This window comes from Condylura cristata, unplaced genomic scaffold (assembly GCF_000260355.1).
Source record: "Condylura cristata isolate star-nosed mole 26May11 unplaced genomic scaffold, ConCri1.0 scaffold00020, whole genome shotgun sequence".
NCBI lineage: Eukaryota > Metazoa > Chordata > Mammalia > Eulipotyphla > Talpidae > Condylura > Condylura cristata.
In genome coordinates, this window is record NW_004567121.1 from 36,900,784 (window position 1) to 36,907,766 (window position 6,983).

A 6,983-nucleotide genomic window follows, 5' to 3' on the forward strand; every position below is an offset into this window, starting at 1 on the left:
GGGGCTCTCACTCCACCTGCGTTTCCCGGTTTGTCCTCTCGGCACTGGGGAAGCTGCAAATCCGCACCAGGGTTACCTGCCCCCACCGAAACCGCCTTTGCGGGCCTCCCTGCTGGCGCAGCGGGTTAAGGCGCAGCACTGAGAAGCCAAAGCCACGGCAGCATGAGCTCGATCCCCGCCGTCCCCGGAGGTGACCACCGGGCCCGGAAGACCTCTCCTGGCCCCCCGCTGCTCCCCTCAGCAGTGCACTTCGTTGATCTGCCTGTTCTGCTCCCCGCTCTGTCTCTGGGGAAGCCTCTCACCTCCTCTGAACCTCTGGCCTGTACCCCAGCTCTGTACGTATAAATAACTATATCTTTAAAAATAAAAAGAAAGAAAGAAAAAAGAAACCACCTTTCCTCTACCGTGTCTGCTAGAACTTAAACTGGCTGGGGACTGCAAAACCCCCTCGCTCTGGGGACCACCTCGCAGCCCCTCGAGGGGTCTGCGCCTTCCCCACCTGTGTCAACACGCACTGGATGCCGGGAGACTGGGGGGCAGCTGCGAGTCAGCTTAAGCCTCAGCAGATGAGGGCGGCAACAGCTACCTGAGAAGGAGGCGGATGCTGCGGGCCACAGGGCCCCAACGCGCCTCTGTACCCCGCGGCTGAGGGCGCTGAGGGCAAGAGGCCCCCCCGCAGGTCAGGACAGCTGACCGCAGGGCCCCCTCTGGCGGCCCCCGCCCCCCTGTGCTGCAGGCGTGCCTCCAGGCCCACACTCAGGGCTCTGCAACCCTCCCTCCCCCTCCAGACCCACATGCTGCCCCAGAGTGTCACAGGGAACAATGAGACGGCTTGTGACTGAGTGTGACTGAAAGCCTCGGAGCTGGCAGGCACGGATGCGTCATTCTCTGCGGCAGTCATTAGAAGTACTCCAGCCAGTTCCAGGTCAGGGTGACCCAGAGACCGAACTCCTCCCCCCCGCTATTCAAGCTGGTGGTGAACCTTAACACAAGAACCACAGGCTGAGGAAAAGATAACGATTTGTGGTTTGCACAAGGGCTAAGCCTAGCGCTGCCCAGAAGCCGCAGCCCGGAGCCATCCTGCTTGTGCGTTACCAGCCACAAGCTGACTTCCTGGGCTCCCCACCAGGCCTCCTCTCCGCCCGGGGTCTCCCCAGGACCTGGCACGTGCATGATGAAGTGCTCCTTAGCTCGTTGTCAAACGAGAATTAGCAACGCCAAGGTGGGATCTCTGTACGCTCTCCAGGAATGAGGGAGCGCGCGCCTGGAGCCTTGCTAACGCTGGCCCGAGGCCCGGAGGCCCGTGGCCCGGAGGCCCGAGGCCCGGAGGCCCGGAGGCCCGGAGGCCAGAGGCCCGGAGGCCCGGAGGCGCTACATCCTTAACCAGACCTCTTTAAGCAGGAGACACGGAGCCTGGGGGAAGAGAGAGAGCGCTGCATTGCTCATCTCCCACCTGACATGTAATAACAGAATGATTTTTTTCAACGCCCAGGGAAAGGCTGGCAGGAGACAGTCCACAGCGATGTCTGGGGAAATGGAAGACGGTCAAATGTGATTTCTTCCAAATTTTCTCTCTTCTAACTTTTTGCTTTTTACAAAGGTCACCTGCAATGTATATAAACCATGTTGGTGGGGGCGGGGGCAGGTCCATAATTATGAAACCCCATGGGGGCGAGTTCACTCCGAGGCAGTAGGACCGCGGCCCAGCGAAGGGCCTGTGGCCTCCAGCCTCTCGGGACCCAGCTGCCCGCACACGGGCTCCTCGGGCTCGGGCTGAGGGGCACAACATCCCTGCAGCAGGGACCTGCTGGCAGCAAACACCCCCGGGGCTGCTCTGCAGGCCCGGGCCACAGTCAGAGCCAGATGCGGGGGGACAGCCACCTGCCCCCTAAATCCAGGCTCCTCTTGCAGCAAACGAAGGATATCTGTCAAATTTCACTTCTCTGTTAGCTCTCGGTACTCAATCTCAAAGGAGGACCAGGTGCTACATCAGGTGAAGAGTGAGCCCGTGGGGGCCTCCCTGGGGGACGCAGGGGCTGAGTCTCGGCACTATGAAGCTGCCGCAGCCGCTGCAGCACGAGTTCCATCCCGGCCAGGGAGGGGCCCAAGGGCGCAGCAGACCCCTCCTGTCTCCCGCTGCCCCTCAGCAGTGGGTTTCAGTGGACCCACCCGTTCTGCTCCCCAGTGTGTCTCTGGTGAGTCCTCTCATTCCCATATCTCTGGCCTGTACCCCAGTTCTTGTGTCATCCATAAATAAACCTCTGGCCTGTACCCCAGTTCTTGTGTCATCCATAAATAAATCTTAAAAAAAAAAATTAAGCTTTGGCAATTTTTCCCCACTGACCGGCGCCACTGTCAACCTTTAAAACATGGCCCTGGTCAGTGGCAGCACAGACCCGCGCCCCAGCGCGGTGTCACTCACCCCCACCTCGAGGCCACGGGACCCTGCACCTGACGGCTGGCGCTCCAGTGCTCTCCCGTGGCTTTGACGCCACTGCGTATTCACCTCGCACTGCGCCGCACCTTCCACGGGGCGCCTGACCCCGGCCCGCCGGCCACCGGACAGCGGCGGGCCCAGCGGCCCGCTAAATGAGGATTCTGCGTCGGTCCATCTGGGCCGGAGCCTGACTCAGCGTTTCTGACAGACTGAATTTAAGCTGTTTCAGCCTAAGCTGGCTGACCATCCACGTCTTTGGCACGGCCGCTGGACTCGCAGGACTTCCCAGGCTGGCTGGCGCGAGTGACTGCGGCCAGTGCCCGAGCTGGCTTCTCACTGACCGTCGACGGGGTTACATGAAGTCTGTTTCTTTGTGTTGCCACAGTCAGGCCAGAATAAACACCTGCAGGCTCCTGAGAGGGCGGCCACACAGCTCCTGCCCACGCCGCGGGCCGTGCCAACTGCGCCCCCTGGGGGAGGCGCAGGTCCCAGGCAGCAGGTTTGTAAGCTGCGCGGCATCTCGCTGTGGTTCCCATTTGCCGTCCGTCCGCACGTCCCAGTGAGACTGAGCATCTCTTCCTGCATTCATCAGCTGTCTGTTTCTCTTTTCCCTGTCGAAGCTCTCCCTTGCGTTCATCTGACCAGACCAGAGAGGGCCGTCTGTGGCTGCATCTTACTGCCCCTGACAGTGTCAGGCTGTCCACCCACACAGCCTGGTTTCTCTTTTTACTGCTTCATGGGGCTTTCCCCTGTCAGGTGAGGAGTCTTCCTTCCTCACAAGTTTAAACGGATTTGGCAGTTACATGACTGTCAGGACTTATAGTCTTCCTATGATTTTCAAATGAAATGAAAATCCTCTGAATCCAGGGGATTTTCACTCACTGTGGGGGTGGGGGGGTATAGACTAGGAAGAAAATAGTTCTGATTATCTCTGGGAGCTAACAGCCACATAGCGACACGATTCTGGGTTGTCAGTGACGGAAGTCACATTTCAATAATGTTGTCAGTTGAGAAAAACTGCTAATTCTTCACCTGATCTAATTACTCCCAATAAAATACCGTTACCTGGCCTTTCTCTTGAGATTAAATACTGAGAGGTGGTCAAGAAAAAACGTAACATTTGACAGATGGCCAGCACTTCACAAGGGTATTACATCAGGCACAGACTTGCTACCGCCCTGTGCTTTGCAGGCCACGCCAGGCAGGGCCACGCCAGGCAGGGCCACGAACACAGCCCCTTGGGCCACACCCACGAGGACAGGTTTCACAGCTGAAGCGGAATCAAAGGCAAAACCTTGGTCCAGTCAATCTGCCTTACCATAAGAAACTACCAGAACTGTTTTAAATACAAGGAATCAAATATCTAACCCAAGCAAATAATTCTGCTGCTTTTACCGACGGTGTCTACACTATGAATTCTTGCCTTTGATGAACAGATCTGAAAGAGATCTCACTGCTTGCTGGTTCTGATGTCAACATGAACTTGGAGTAGATGTGGAGAGAAAGGTCCATAAAAGGTGATCGTCCTCTGTCTGACCGGAATAGTAAGCCCTGGCTCCCCTGCTCTGCTCCTGGGACACGCCACAGACACGTAGGTTCAGGTCCCTTGCTCGGTGCAGCCGGCAGAGAACAGGCGTGTCCAAGCTCCGTTGGTCACTGTTTCTCTTAAGTTTCATATTTGGTGGAATTGACTTTACAACCTGAGAAAGACTGACTCTGAGGCGGGTGGGTTTATCCTACACCGCCGCTGCTTGAGCGTGGCTGCAGAAAGCTGAAGGAAAGTGCAATTAGGGCTCTGGGGCTGTGTAGGTCTGGGGCAGTCTGGAATTCCAGCAGCAGAATCATCAGTGTGGCAGGCTGTGTTACCCGTTTCCAGAATAGGATTAGGGGGCACAGACACCCCCCACCACCAGCCCTTCTGCCTTTTCCTTCCTGGCGTCCAGCACACCAGCCGCTCAGGCTTCATTGACTTCGATGTGTCTTCCCGTAAGACTCGGAACTCCGGGACCTCCGGTGGCGCTGAGGTTAAAGTCTCAGCTAGGAAGCTGTCCCAGCCTCTGCAGCACGAGTTTGATCCCCAGGCAGGGAGGGACCCCAGGGCACAGCAGACCCTTCGTGTCTCCCCGCTGCTCCCCTCAGCCGTCTATCTCAGTGTTCTGCTCCCCACTCTGTCTCTGGTGCATTCCCCCCACCTCTGGCTTACACCCCACCCCGTTCTTATTTGCATAAATAAATAAAAATAAATCTTAAAAAAAAAAAAAAACTGATCTCCAGAGGGCAACACCACCTCTGCTTTGCTGACTTCATGCACTGAAGCCCCGCCAGGCCCAGGCGTCTCCGAAGGGTGAGTGTGCCAGCCTGCTATTTGGAGGCTGGTGGTGGGGAAAGCAGGGAGACAGGCAGTCCATCCAGCCCCGTTTACTCTGGGATCGAATTTCACCCTGCGACATTCCAACCTCTAGCCCGCCCTCATGGGGTCATCTCCCTGGAGTTGACAGTAATATTATAACTTTGGCTTTTTTTAAGCCGGCGTGGAAAACAGCCACATGAAACCACCTCTGGCATCTGCCCACAAACGAAGTCCACGGTGCCATAATGTCATGTATACGGGGGGAGGGCGTGGGAAAGAGGGTCTGAGCTCCCACATGGGGAAGTAAATAGATGTTACCTGAAACTCCCAACTCCAGAAGGAGCAAAATAAACTAGTTAGAAATGTCGCGATAATTACAGACATCAGTTCAAAGGGTTGAGAATAAAAGTCACCGCGGACCAATCTTCGCTGGAGAAAAGGGCCCCGCGCCGGCTGTGCCATGCGCGTCACGAGCCCCGAAGCCTGAGTCTTTCCACTGCTTTGTGACTCTGGCTCTCCTTCAGAGGGAGCTTGGGACGGGAAGGAAGAAAGCCTGAGCTCAGGCCTCACAAAGGGTCACACTATGCACAGAAAGAGAAAGTAGGGCCCTCCTGGTGGCAGAACAGGTCAAAGCGCAGCACTATGAGGCGACCCCCAGCCAGGGAGGGACCCCGGGGCCCAGTGCTTCAGCAGATCCGCCCGTTCTGCTCCCCACTCTCTGGGGAATCCTCTCACCAACCCCCCACCCGGCCTGCACCCCAGCCCTCGTCTGCATAGACAAATAAATCTTTAAAAAATGAAATTAACCAACCAAAGTACATTTGGTTGCTTGCTACAGAGCCCAACGGGGGCTCGGCCCAGGGGGGCTCATTCCTCCCAGGAAGAATCCTGCGGGGGAGCAGCCCCGGGCCAGGCCTGAATTCCGCCCAGACCCGACACCGAGGCACACGGAGGCGGTGGGAGCTCGCCGAGCAGAGGCCTCTTCCCGGGAGTCCCGCCCAGACGTCGGCTTATGAACACTGGCCAGCACGTGGCCACCTTTGCGCCACAGCAGCCTGGGAAATGGAGGCTGAGTTGGCCACTTTGCTCTACTCAACAACATCCAGAATAAATAAAAGGGAGGGGTGGGATGGAGCTGTGAACGCCTGTTCGGCCGGAGACGAGGCGCTGAGTGATGTGCTTGGAAGGCACACTGCGAAAAGTCACGATAAGACCAACACGGACGAGGGCCAAATCTGGCCCAGACGAGGTCGTGCTGACCTGGGGGAAAAGGATGTGCAGACAGGACTCGGTGGGGCGAGGCTACCGCGAAATATCAGTGCTGTTTACAATCCCGCAGAGGTGGCTGCTTGGGACGCTGCTGTCTACCTGCAAGGATGCTTGTGGGCTGCCTGGGGGCCCCTGCTGGCCGGACATGACCTTTGCCAGACCCGGGAGGGAAATGAGGGTCGGAGACACAGACACACGGGGTGTCTCGCCCAAGGAGACACAGTCCAAAGGATAAGAACGGGATCTGAATGCCGACCTGTCATGCTCCCGGACCTGGGCCAACCCCACCACCCCCTTGTCCAGTTTAACCTCCCGGCACCGGACGAGGGCAAGACTATGCCTCTGTCCTGAGCGACCCAGGCCTCTGGCCACTGGGCCTGACCGGCTACAGATCACACGGGTCCCGCAGCACCAGCCGCCGGCCCCTGGCCCAGCTTCATCCTCAAAGGTCAGACCAGCGGCCCCCTCACAGCCTCCTGCTGGGCTCCTGTTGATGCTGCCTGAGCCCTAACTGCCCCCGCCCCGCACCCAGCCCAGAGCAGCTGCCCTCAGCCGACAGGAGGCCTGGGGATCGGCCCCTCTCTGCCATGATGTCCAACCCCTTGCCCAGTGGAAAGAGGTGAGCTTTTGACTCGGGCTTTCACTTATTAGGATACAAATTTAAACCGAAGTCCGGAGGTCCGGGCGGGGTGGGAGCAGGGTGGGGACAGGGGTGCGGGAGGGTAATTCCCGAGGGCTGAGACCCCTCGGCTGCGAGTGAAAAGACTGGGCGGAGCCCGCCTACACTAGGAAACAGCTGCCCGGAGGCCGGAGATGCCACCAGACGCCACTCGGAGCTCCGAACACATCTAGGTGGGAGCGCCCGGCCGTGAGGACGCTGCCAGCCGGCCACGACCCCGGCCGTGAGGACGCTGCCAGCCGGCCACG

At 58.2% G+C, this 6,983-nt stretch overlaps 1 protein-coding gene across 1 annotated transcript in view; it reads right to left on the reverse strand.

Annotated features, from left to right (window-relative positions):
• Positions 1 to 2,450, reverse strand: part of GREB1 (growth regulation by estrogen in breast cancer 1) — a 63,304-nt gene extending 60,854 nt beyond the window's left edge. The window contains 1 exon segment of the mRNA XM_012727364.1: positions 2,423 to 2,450. The gene's annotated coding sequence lies outside the window, so the exon portion shown is untranslated.
• Between the last annotated feature and the right edge of the window lie 4,533 nt (positions 2,451 to 6,983).